This window comes from Anas acuta, chromosome 17 (genome assembly GCF_963932015.1).
Source record: "Anas acuta chromosome 17, bAnaAcu1.1, whole genome shotgun sequence".
In the NCBI taxonomy this organism is placed as follows: Eukaryota; Metazoa; Chordata; class Aves; order Anseriformes; family Anatidae; genus Anas; species Anas acuta.
Window position 1 is genome coordinate 12494236 of NC_088995.1, and position 13448 is coordinate 12507683.

Genomic DNA, 13448 nt, shown 5'->3' on the forward strand with positions numbered 1-13448 from the left:
GCAGGCAGCACAGTTTAGGAAGGAGTCAGCTGGGGAAGGAGAGAAACAAGCTGAGTACACAGCTGGGGGGTGTGTATGCCTGCTTTGGACACTTGTCATTGATTTTTGTTGTTTTTCTGGCAGACGCAGAACCACTTTGGACAGTGGGGATGCACAGGGGTGCTTTGTCACAGTGCTCCCATAAAAAGGGGGGAAAAAAGGTCTGGCAGTTCAGTGTGGCAGGGATGTTTGCTCAGCTGCACAGCACATCTCAGCAGCATAGCCTGCCTGACCTTCAGGTGCTCCTGGGGACTTGCAGACTCTAAATATTAATGCCCATAATAATTTCTGTAGATCCGAGCCGTGTCATCACCAAATGGCACTGTTCTTCCCACCTGTTCACTCCAAAACCACTTGCAGTCTTCTCTTCCCCTGGCCCTTTGTACTGTTAAAAGTGCCAACTCCATTGTCAAGCAGAAGATCCACACCTGATGGCTGGGACAGCATTTGTCTCACTGTGAGCAGAGCTGTTAGTTGTAACCTTCATCATCCCATGTCCACTTAAACCAAAATGTCCTTTGTTTCCCTAACACTTAGTTCCCTTATAGCTGAATTTAATGGGCAAGAAATCCTCTCCCTGTCTTTGGAGGTCTTAGTGCTTCACCCAGTGTTAAAAACATAACTGATTTTTAATGCTGCAGCCTGTAGAAGGGGAATGGTCTCTGCTGGCTGCTGTCAGAGGTGGGACACCGCATGAGATGGACCTGAGGGGCAGCGGTGCTCAGCTGCTCTTCAGCGGTGCCTCCCCTGCGAAGTGTGGCTGTGCTGGTCGCATTGGAGAAATACTGAAATTTCTTTTGTTATCTGTCTTTTGACCTTTTGTGGTACCTGCTAGCTCATTTGTCTTGCAGTGCTAACAGAAATATGAGTAAGGAAGCAAAAGAAGAGCTGAGAGCTCACAGAATCGAGCACTGATTCAGATGAGACTAACAAACAAAATTTTCCTTGTGGAGTTGTTCCTTATCGCTCCTTTATCCAGTGAAGTAAGTCAGAACTTTTCAAACTGGGAAAATATTTTTTATTGTCTGTTGAACTCAATCAAGCCATGATTCAATTAACTGGAATGAGAGAGAGATGCTATTGAGTTATATGCGCACCTGGCAGCGTGTGCAGAATACTAATAGTCTGGGTAATGTGCTACAAACTCTTGATCAGCAGCAGCTGGAGAAAATTTTTTGACTATGATGAGTAGGGGAAAAGAAGAAATCTATTTCAGTGACGCGACAGAAGTATATTTACATTACAAACACAATGATTGCTAAGCATTACTGGAATTCAGCTGCCAAAATAAAGGCAGTGGCATTCATCTAGTTTAATTTCCAATTATAAGAGATCCTGTTGTTTTTCTCCAAAATAAAAGCCTTGCAAACTTAGCTTAATTACAAAACTACACGGGCTGCTACCCGTCTTGTCTGACTATGGATATGGTCATCTGTCATCCCAAGTATTTTGAGCTCAACAGCTTTGGGGAGAGGAAAGACTGTCTTTGGACCTGTGACTATTGTAGAACAACCTGTATTTCGTAGCTGAGCACAGAAACAGGCAGGCTGGTGCTGCAAGGAATAGCTATTCATGGTAAAACCAGAACATCCGTCTTCCCTTTCTTCACAATGGGAGTTGAATCTTTGGCAAGTGGCTCCTCTTACCAGACTAAATGGTGACACTGCGAAGTGCTTCCAAACTGGCACTTTTGTGAATTTGTGATGCAGCTACCTATCCAATTGTCACTGAAGTGAAGTCAATGAGAGTCTTCCTACTAACTGCAGCACAACAAAGAGAATCTCCTGCTGTATGGTTTGTACAAGTGGGAAACAGAGAGGAGGTAGTATAATTACAGGCAGTTAGGAAGTTCTTACAGTGACAGCTTTGCAGGAAAGATTGCAGAGGTTACAAGACACCAGAACACAAGTTCAGTCCATTTAATACCTCATCTGCAGCTCCCATTTCAAGCCAGGTGACTCAGTAATAAATATTATCCAAGGAAATTTGATGGCAAGAGGTATTTAAATAATAAAGTGTATTGGAACAAATCCTTCTGTCAGCACAGAAGTGATTTTACAGAAAGAACAGGGTGGAGTAAATCTGTCTTTTAAAGTTCTGCTCCAGAAAGGTGTCAGAGGTTCTCCCTTTCCTTCCACACCAGGAGCAAAACTCCCAAGCCCTGCCCAAGACCCTAGCCCTCTGACGCAGAGGTTTGAGGAAGCAAAGCACACTGTGACGTTACAGTGAGCTCAATGCGTTAAATCTCCTGCAAATCTTCGCCTTAGTTTGTAGCAGGAGTGAAATATTTCACCTATGACATAAAGCTTTCCATGTTTGTTGAGCAGAGCAATACATGGATTGGATTTGACTCATTAATAATTTCTTGTATGCAATGGGCCTGTTATTTCTGCAGGCTTTTGCTACTATATAATGAACTACATGATTAAAACCAGCAAGTGTCAGCTCAGAATCAATCAGCTTTGTGTAGGTCCTTTCAAATACGAGTTACTTTAGTGTTGTTTTCAGTTGGAGCTGCCACTTGCTGAACATTTGGAGGGTATGGGTTGTTACAAATCTCAAGAAAAATTAATTCTATTCAGACCTAGTGCAAGCAAATTTTATTGTGCATGCAGCTGTTCAAGATTAAGTAATTATTTGATGAACCTTTGGAGGCAATGAATTTTAGATGAAGCATGTACACATTTTTATTATGCATACATTTTTCTTGATCAGTTTTCTCTTCATTTGGTCACTCATTTATGTGGAAGCAATGAGAAAAATCTGCATATTTCACTCCTTAGAAAGAAAATTTCCATTTACATAGCCTTAATGCTTTCAGCCCACAAATCCTTCAGTGTGTTTTTAAAACCCATTGATCTATTACACTCCGCATGACAGCTTCAATGAGCAGGTCATCTCAAAAAGACCAAGGTCTGACCCTCTGCTGGGCTTGGCTAGGCTCTTGTGTTTTGAGCTCTTTTTGAGTTCGCCTAGAGCCATTTCACCTTCAGTTGAGCAGGGGTCGCTTGTAGAGGATGATGACCCAGATTTCACCAGGAACATGTATGTTCTACATACATTTTTGTTGTTTAGAAAATGTGACAAATCAAAAGTTAAAGTTTCCTCTCTACTTTGTTCTTTGCAGGCAGCTAAAACTTCTTTCTGTTAAAATTGATCTCAGAAAATCACTGAAAAAAAAAGAGAAAATCAATTGTAAAATGATGAGCAAAATGCAGTATGTTTTTGAGAAGAAGAGCAAAATGGTGCTCTGGGGCACTGCGTTCTGGGGCTGTTCCAGCAAAGGCTGAAGGAACAACTCTTGGGTCATCATATCAGATCCATGCACTTGCAGGACCATCCAGCAACACAGGCTTGAACAAAATCAGGCATGGACACACAATTTCATCTCTACTAAATTAGCCAAAAAAATAAGATAAGGAGTGTGTGTGTATTTTCTGGTAGCTGAAGAGAGTTTTGGATCTTGGAGAATGTTGTAGTGCTGCAGACAGATGGTATGTGACCCAGCAAAGCCTGCCAGTGAAAAGTCAACCTGTCGAATTTTTTTTTTTTTTTTTTTTTTTTTTTTTTTAACAAATCTGAACCAGTGCGGCAAATTTATACTGGATCAGTGCTTTGTGTCTCACAGTTGCAGTAGTTTTGATCTAAGCTGGATTTATTGTTATCACTGAGCCATGATGCAAGTGTGCAGAAGATGTAAATACAGCTCCTGGAGCTGTATTTCTGTCAGGAAAACACGCCCCTTCAGATACCTCACCCTGACGCTGTGTCTCAGGCTGTGTTGCTTCTCAGCCTGTCTGAGAGCTTTGTTCCATGACTGCCCTTACTTTGAGCTCGGCTTCCACAGCACATCGCCATGCCGTTGTACACAGAAACATCAGTGCTTTCTATAAGGAGAGTTACATCACAAAAACAAATATTGTATTAGTGGAGATACACAGAGCTCTGGTGGTTTCTTTCCCAAGAGCCCCCTTCGTGTTCACAGCATCTAGCTGTTGCATTATCCTGGCTGTCCTTCCAAGGAGACAAGTTTTTTTCTTCCCCACTTCCCCTAACGGTTGCTGTCTCTTGCAGATACAAGAACAAGCTGAGGAGTGCAGCTGCGCTGGAAAAAATCTTCTCACCCTGTCTCAGCACGCACACACTGCGGCACCCTAGAGGTGCTACCAGGAGGAAAGTAGCTGAGTAATTTGCCTGCATAAAGCCTGTTTGTCACAGGGATATTGAACTAGCTGGAGTACAGGAAGGTGTTGTGTTATGGATTTGGGGGGTGCTGCCCTCTCCTGGGGTGCTGCTCCCTGCTGCAAGGCTCCACAGGCAGAACTGTCTGCATCCTTGCAGATGACTAGGAATGACGAGGTTCTTTCAGTTCCTCTTTAGGCACTAACTCTTATCAAAGGCAAACAGGTGCCAAAATATCAACCTGGGCCTTAGAAAGGCTTCTCCTTTTCTCTCTTTCCAGTGTTTTAAAGAGGTTTTGTCTCAAGCTGGCTGCTTCGAATTGCTGATCCATGCTCCTCCTTACTCCCATACAAGCGATGTATGGAAGAAGGAGGTAATTGTGGGTTTTCCATAGCTCCATGACAGAGATAGGGCCCTCAGAAACGAGGGCTTCACGTACTGTTCATTTGTGTTCAGATAAGTGCTTTTCTACTTAGATAAGTTCTCTGGAGACTGGAGGAAGGAAAGAAATTGCAAGGTTATTTGTTTTCTTTAGCATTTACAGGCAACTTGGCTTCTGGCCTTACACATTAACTAGAGTTGGCTCCTTCACAGAAATGATAACGTGTGATCTGACTTCCATTTCAAATCCAATTTTACTGGCAAAATTTAATTCTAAAACCATTCTTCATGATGAAATCGTATTTGCCAAGTCAATGGGCAAATGGGAGCCCCAGGTTACCAGCATCCTAAGGCAACCAAAGCTCCTCGGTAAATACTGGTAAACTGATGCCACTTCCTCCTGATACAGAGCTCAAGGAAGGTACCAAAAGCAAAAGGTATAAAATATCACCAGCTCAGAATCAGTTTCAGAGGTTTCCAAGCTTTAATATAGGAATAGACTGTTTTTGGTGAGGACTCTGCAAGTCATCATTTTTAAAGGCCTTTAAAAGCCCTGCGGGAGGGGAGAGAGGCCTGCACACGAGGTAACGAAGAGCTCAGATCAAGTGGTTAGCAATTAGACAAGGCCATTAGCTCCTTTGCAGCTTCCAAATCAAAGTGAGGCCTCCCAGGCCCTCTCCAGGCAGCCGTGGCGATGGCTCTGGATGGGAACTGGCTCCCCTCGGTCTTTAATGTGATCCACATGCTGGCTCTTTGGCAGGCCTAGCTCTGGCTCCATCTGTCAGAGTGGCATCCTGCCCTCTCGCTAAGCACAGCACACCAGGGTAACTCTGCTAACGAAGCACAGGTTGAGAGACAGGGACCGGCAGATAAGAGCAAGTGAGCAATTGGTTTCTAGCCAGAGGATCACAGGGCAGAAATCAAATTTCCTGACACTGTTTGGGAGAGCTGCAGATCCCAGGAGGCCCTATTAGGCATCTGGGATAGCAGAGTTTCTTCCGTGCGGATCCTCACACACAAAACCATCCTTGAACCACCAGAATGGTGCAAGGGCTTGATCCACCTCGAGTAGGGGGTAACAACATGGATGCTGGACCAGAAGCCGCATCTCTGCTGTGGGCTTCAGAAATGCTTTTCAGCTGTGTCTCCAGGGCAAGGTGGAGCCCTGCCATGTGCTGTTATCTTGCAGTTATTCTGCAGAAGCCAGAACTTGCCACGTCCGATGTGTGGGTGGAACATGGGTTAGCCTTACCCAGCCAGGCTTCCCCCTGTTGGCAGACCCTTCATCCTTTGGTGCATGAAGCCACCATAAACAGGTACTTTTTAACAGCGTTATAAAGTTCTGCGTGCTCAAGGGCAACTGTCCGTTTGCCAGGCAGGGATGAGCAGAGGTTGCTCCATAAGAACCTGCTATAAAATAAATGTTCTGTCTGTAATGCAGCAGTTTCGATCCAAGGGCTTTTTAGCCCTCTTCTACTGTAGAACAGAATACCAGCAAGAAACACAGGCCAGCCTAATGTGTGCTACAGTATTTTCATTGTAATTTAATTTTCTATCAACAACTTGTACAAATAAATTATGCTGTTCAAAACTAAGCATATGGAAAGTGGGGAGGGGACATATCTCTGTGATTCCTTGCACTTTAGTATCAAATACCTATAAAAAGGACACCTCACTTTTGTTTGTTTAAACTATATTTTATATTTTTTTATTCTGTCTGAACAGATTGATGTCTGTTGTATTGTAGATTTAAGTAGGCGTATGTTATAAACTGTTCCTCATATGTAGGCACGAGTATCAGCATGGTACTGAAAGAGCTAAAGGGCTTTGCTAAATCAATGCCTCACTGACTTAGCCGAAGTAAGATGTGATCCCTAACACAACTTCTGATGGTGCATCTAAAGCCAGTGTTTGTATTGTAGTTACCAGCAAACAAAGCCAGCAGATTGTTTATCAAGTATGCCTTCAGAAGAAAGGGGAGGTTTGCATGGGTATGTGCAATGTTGAAAAGCAAGGGTCCAGACTGTCCGAAGCTGAGCTGTACTCATGTTTTCATTTTTTCTTGGTCTGTCACAGCCATAAGTAATGATTGTTTTGTTGTTTCTACATCCTTCGTATGCAAGGAAAAACATATGAATAGGTGGAAAGGTTTTTTTTATTATTATTTTCAGGCATTGCAAAATGAGGGAGAGGGAGAAGAAAGAATGGTTTTAGGAACAAGGGTCATAGAAACTAAAACTGGAAAGAATAGCAGAAATTGAGACAAAAACATTTTATTTTTGCTTTTGGCATCTTGTTAAGAAAAAAAAAAAAAAAACTTTTAATGAAAAATCATTCTGCCACAGAAAACAAAATATTACAGTGAAATGTTTTGACTTCTCCTTGTGGCTCTTTTAATAGAGTTAAATGGAGTCCAAAAAATTGCACAAAATACTGTAGCATCCCCATGCTAGTATTTCTCTATCTGCTGTGCTCCAAAAACAAAGCAGAAGAATCATTTGGCTTTCCTCTGCAGTTTTCCAGCTTGGGACCAAAGCAGTTCCTTAGGTTTGACTTGGTTGCCTGGTCCAGGGTTAGCTGCTGCGATGTAGTCCTGGCACTGACTTCATCCTCCCTAATATGACTGTGAGGTTTGAGGCAGTGCTGACTGGCTGCATGCATGTTTTTTACAGAAATGGTGATTTCAAGGCAATGCACTCCAGTGTGCTCATCAACTACCTGTGCAGCTGTAGGCCATGCTTGCAGGGACTTCCGCAGTAGAAGTTTCAAGAGAGACACATTAAACTGTTTGCTGTATAAGATTCAAATTTCTTAGTAAAAATACTCTGCTTTTATCTGTGAGGTGTGCATGAAAGAAAATTTCAGAGCGATGACTTTTATGGCATGTGCCAATATTTTCATTTTAGCTTAATGGAGGATTTAAATTATTATTGTATCCTATTTTCTAAAGAGAGCAAGTGCACAGGAATTTGATTATACTGAATCTCTAACTGCATAAACACAATACTAGCCCCAATGGACTAATTCCATTAACACCTGAACTATCCATCCTGAAGTTGCTCATGAATGCAAACTGCCAGAGCTGCTGGCATTACTGAGTTTGCAAAACAACTTGTACGTTTTTGTGTCAGATAATAAAAAGCAGCTTTGTTTGGAGACATATTAAAATGTCTCCAAACAGATTTAATAATATATTTTAAAACTAAACAATAATAATAATAAGATTTAATAATATATTTTAAAACTTCATTGTTACTCATATGTTGTTTCTCTCTGCTTGAATGCTATTCTTTATTACAGTTGTATATTACCTTCAAAATGCCTTTTGCTCTGAAGCTTGCAAGGTGATGGATCTGTAAACATATGATCTGTAGCACAGGCTGGTGGAGAATTTTAATTCTTGCAGTAGAAAGGGACGTTTCAACATTTTGCCTATCCAAACTGTGCTATGGCTTGCCAGTTTTTTAATTCTGCCTATCTTTTAGATAACTCTTTTCTATCTAAATAACATATTACTGCTGAGGTTTGGGAGTCATTAGGGAAGATCTGCCCAATTAGCATGTTAATTAGGACCTACCCAATTCGGGGATAGGGAGGTGATTGTTTTATTAGCATTCTGTGAGATGAAAGAAAGATTAATGACGGTGTGTGCACCCCTTGAGGGGTATAGAAGTAACACTTCTTTTTGGAGGTATCTGCCGGTGAGAGGAGGTATTTGAAATGGCTGGGCTTACTGAGGGAGTTGCCCACTGATTAGTTATGCCTGGAGCAGCAAAAAGTATAATTGAGTTTGTTTCTTGATGAGAAGGAAATGATGGTGCAAAGCAAACAAAGCAGAGCAAGAATGTCTGCTGCTATAAATGAGTGAAGTCCCATTGATAGATTGATATCAACTAAAGTCTTTGGACACCCCGTGTGTTTGTCCTGAAATAGTGCCAAATGAAATGCGTCCTGTGCACTGGCAGTGCCTGATGGTGTGCTCAACACATCCTCATTGTCTCTCTGTAAGCAGGATTGCACCTTTCTTCTAGATGCTGTGCTGTCTCATGGCAACATATTCTAGCACAGCCATGGTGTTTGACCTATCAATATATTAAACAAGTTATGCCCAAGGTATTAAAATTCAAAAGGCCTAAAGTAAAGTCTACTCAGGGAATAAGAATGAAATGTAGGCAGAAATCTGTATTCAAATGGAGAAAATAATAAAAATAAGAAGAAGAAGAAAGAAAAAAAAGTCTGGGCAGTACTATCTGAGACAAACATATATTTCTTATAAATTGATAATTGCTTTCCCCCCCCACAGCATTTCACCTCAAACTATTTAATTCTGCTGCAAGAGAAAATACTACGTACTCATAAAACGTTAAAAAAGAAGCAAATTGTTGTCATCACTGATCTTGCCATCAAATTCTTAAATCATTTCTCACATGCTTTATTTAAGACTTGTCCTCTCTTGCGTTGGTTGATGAGCTGAATTCTTGAAGTAGTCGATAGCAGGAGGCTCTCTCCAGTTGCATTCCGCAAAGTCTTTTGCTATTGCTTCTCATGACCGCACCTACACACTCCCACAGTTTAGCACTTTGCACGTTGCTCGGTGCTGTATGCAGAGATTCTTGAGTAAATTGTATTGGTTCCTCAAAATTTAAAGGGTTGTCGATGTGGCCTCGTCTATGAATGCATAGGAAGTTGCGTATCTGGCTTAGGGATTTGAGCAAATATTCCATGTAAAGCAAAGGGTACCATCTTCACCAAATTATTCCCAACAGCATGAAGACCAAAAAAAGACTGCTGTGAGACTTACTAGTTTACTGTAGCTTGATCTTGTTATAAATGCAGGACGTTCTTTAAATCTTCGTTCTACTGTTTTGTCTGGTGCTCACACATACATCTGCATTCGTATGTTCCTCATGGAAATCTTAAAATTTATGTGATAAGTTGCTGCAGTCCCAGCAAGATTTTCTGGAAATAATTCTATCATATTTCTCTGCACGTCAGTTGGCCCTGGATGTCTCCACCATTTGATGACCATAAAGTACCACCTGATGTAGTAAAATCCTGATATGAGTTCCCGTCACACAAGCAGGGACCTTATGCTTTCAGTGGTTTACTGTATTTTTATGATAGCATTTTTCAGTCAAGTAAAGCCCGGATGGATTGCTTTATTCATAGACTTTCTTTTGTAATGCCGTGTCATTCTTATCCATGCGAATGTGGATCTGGATTGTAAATTAAGCTCCTGATGAATTTTAAATTGGGATATGAGCAGCTTATTCATCTCACTCAGAATGCAGAGAACTGGGGTACGTGTGTCTGTGCTCATGTGAGTTACAGCCAGGCTGTTCAATAAAAAGCTACCCACAGCAATAGTGATGTGTTTTTTAAAGTCACCCTGAGACTGAGTTTGCTGTTTGTCAAATGATAGCTTTTTGATACTGGTAAAAACTGCATGAATTATCTTTCCATACAGCCAGCAATACCTGTGGGAGACCACAGTTCTGCAGAAAACAATTGATTCTACTGATATAAGCAAATTAGGTTTTTGTGACACAGGGAGGAGTTTTCCTTTTAGTCTAAAATGCTCCCCATTGAGTACTCCCACCAGGTGTACTATACTTTCTGAAGTCATTAATGTAGATCAAAGAATAATTAGGCTTTGGCAAGCATAAGCAGGTTTGATTAATCAGACTGAACAGCATCCTTTTATCTCATAACACCAACTGCCTGTTGATTCAGCATGGTGTGATCAGGTTTTAAGAAAGTACTTTTGCAATTATTTTCTTTTTCTCTTGCACAAATGTATGACATTAAGACCAAGCAGAATCCAACCTTTTGTTTCTTATCTTTCCCAAAACTGAAGATTAGGAACAAGCTTATAAGCCAAATAAGCAGATCCTGGGTGGAAACAGCAAAAGGCTGTCATGAAATTTAAAGCTGGTATTTTCTGGTGGTCACATTGCTGGTCTTGAGGAGATAGTTGTTTTTTTCTTGCCCTAGAACAAGATAATAAGGTGACATTTTAGAGATCAACAACTGGCTAGTGACAAGTGCTGAATTGTAGAGTCAACTGCATGAATCTAGCAGGTGCCAAATCTTCACAGTTATGGGACAGAATTGCCAAGACTTTCACAGACCTTATTCCCCATTCCCCATGGGAGGGCATGAGGGGAGCTTTGTCTGGAGATACTTCAATGTTCCCTTTCTTTGACTCTTGCTGTGAAAATTTCTCTGGCCATAATTTGTGCAATCTTCTGTGTATATTAAATACTTTGCAGCTGAATTGAGTTTTCATCCTTACCTTTTTTCAGTATATCCTTCTATATTTCCTAAATGTTGACACAGAAGAAATGTTAACCACCATCTTTTTCAGAGTTTAGAAGTAAGGAAGATAGGGAGAAGTAGGGGGCAAAATTTGACTGCTGTGGAATTTACTGGTGATATCAGGATATTTTAGCATAAAAGTGTTGAACTTGTTGCAAGGCACCATGCCTAAGAATTGTGTTTTCTCTTTATGGATATCTGAGACTGTGTGTGATAAAACATCAGGCTTCAGGACTCTACCTAACGATCACTGGAAACAAATAGATTTCTTTGAACCCAGGCTCCAATGTAATGCACTGAATAATGCTGTCTTCATAATGATTGAACAGAAGGGGTTCACCGCTACAAGAAAAATAACAAAACATAGACTAATTGTTGGTAGTATGCAGCAATTTCTAAAAGAAAGGGTGTATCAGCCACTGGTATTTGTGTATCTTCTTGAACAGCCATGACATCAGAGATGCAGAGGTTATTTTATAGTAGAATGTAGTTCCAAAACTGTTATGAGATACACCTGTGCATCATAAAATTGCTTTCCCAGGAGTTGGCATCCTTGACTTTGTCTCTCTGACTTCCTGAAGAGGGAAATAGTCATAATTCACAGTTTTCAATATGTCACATGAATAATACCTGGTCCAGGTTCTGAAAGAACAACAGAATGAACTGCAAGCAGCTGCGGTTAATTCCATTAGATGACAACCCTATGCAGATATCTGAATTGAAAAAAAAGCCTGGAAAATTATTATTTACAGATTTTATTCTGATGGCTCTCCTGGCTACATCTCTGTGCCTACCACTATACTCTATTACCCAATAATTAACCTACTGAGACTTGCATACCATAAAAAAGTCATAGAAAACTTGCGTTTGGCTGGGTCAGCCCATGTATCCTACATCTTTGCATGGGATTCAGGTATCCAAATAAATTAATGTTTCTTACACTAGGCAGGGCTGCTCTGTAGCACAATTGTCCTTGTGTGAGATAAAGAAAGACTCGGGCTGTTAGATCTTTTAAGCAATGTGTTTTCCCTCTGTATGTGAGGGTAGATCACAGAGAAACGTTACTGGTAAAACTAAATCAGCGTCCTGTTCACTCGCTTGTGTTTTCCCATTATGTGGCCCATCTTTAAGAGCCTTAATCTCTTTAAGAGGTAAGCAACCTCTATTAGAATTGTTAAATTAAGCATATACATTTTTTAGCCAAATTTAAAATTGCTTTGGGAGCATTCACTTAATAAGTATAGCTTTTAGATACTGGACCTCAACGTCTAATTCTTTGTAAGTGGCAGAGACCATCCGTCTCAACTTGCAGTTCATGTATATGCTAATACCTACAGAAAGTAGGAACATAACTACACCTTTCCAAGCTTTGCAGTTTTTCTGTACCTTTGCAAATGTGCTTTGTCTGGTGGCACACCAGATGTAGAAAATCTGTGTTGAGGGTTCATTTACTGAGGACAGAATCCTTGGCAGTGTGAGACTTGTTCTTACTCTGCATGTGTCAGAGAACAGACCGGTACTTTCTTGTTCACTTGCAGGAGTTTGATTTATTCATTGAAATCTCTGTTTGCAATTCATAGCCCATTTGTCCAAAAGATTCCCATAGTCTGTGCCAACACCTATGCCATAGCTTTGTAAAAAGGGCATGCCCTGCTACCTCGGCTTGCAGATGGCCTATCAATTCCTGGGATATAAATGTTTATTTCAGATGACGCAGGGCAGAAAGTCAATGGTGTTAACATGATCTTGTGTCTGTAGAGCACTGGTGAGACTGTCTAGCATAAAAATTATCAGGGTCTTGTATACAGAGACCTTGGCTGCCTTAATCACCTAGCAAAACCCTAGAAAATGACTATCAACATTTTATAGTACGTTGATTAAAGCAGAGAAGAATCAAAACAGGATTTTATTAAATTGATTTTGCACTTTTTTGTTAAATAGGAGAATACAGACCTACTTCGGGGAGAAGGCAGCTGCTCGGATTGGTTCTGTTGTACAGCCCTGGAGATGGAAGGGAAGAAAGGCTTTTGTTGTTAACATTTAAGTTGACTTTAATGGCCAGTCTAACATCTGAGGGAGCAGATAATATAACTGTAGGAAATACAGTTTTTCTGACTGACTGGAACCCTGGGACTTGCTGTGTGCATGCTGAAATTCAGGTGCTGCAATGGAGGGGCCATGGGCATGGAAGGAGGGGCAGAGGTGAAATACACGGCGTGTTAGACCCCATCTTAATCCCTTCTTTTATATGTCCCAAAGGAGGTAACATCTATTAGCAAAGCCTATTTTCTGTCCCCATTTTGACCCAGTCACTTCCAGTTCATTCTCTCCTTTCCCAGAAATGGCTCCCCCGCAGGCGCTGAACAGGTTGCGAGCATGTCTTCTGCTGTGATTAATTCAGTGCTCACTTTTTGTGTGCTTACCACCTGACATTTATGGTGAGCTGAGTGTAGCAAAGTATAGCAACATTATGAATTCTCACCTTCTTCCCAGAAATTGTTCTCTGCTTTTCCCATCACACCATAATA

General features: G+C 41.1%; 1 long non-coding RNA gene across 7 annotated transcripts in view; it reads left to right on the forward strand.

Moving 5' to 3' along the window:
* The window catches only part of LOC137841129 (uncharacterized), a 357202-nt gene that overhangs the window by 321547 nt on the left and 22207 nt on the right, over positions 1-13448 (forward strand). The window contains exon 1 of one of the 7 annotated variants that reach the window (XR_011088458.1): positions 5540-5918. The exons of the other annotated variants lie outside the window; for them this stretch is intronic. This is a non-coding gene — a long non-coding RNA (uncharacterized lncRNA). Of the gene's footprint in view, positions 1-5539; positions 5919-13448 lie in introns of those variants that run through there. 7 annotated transcript variants of the gene reach the window in all.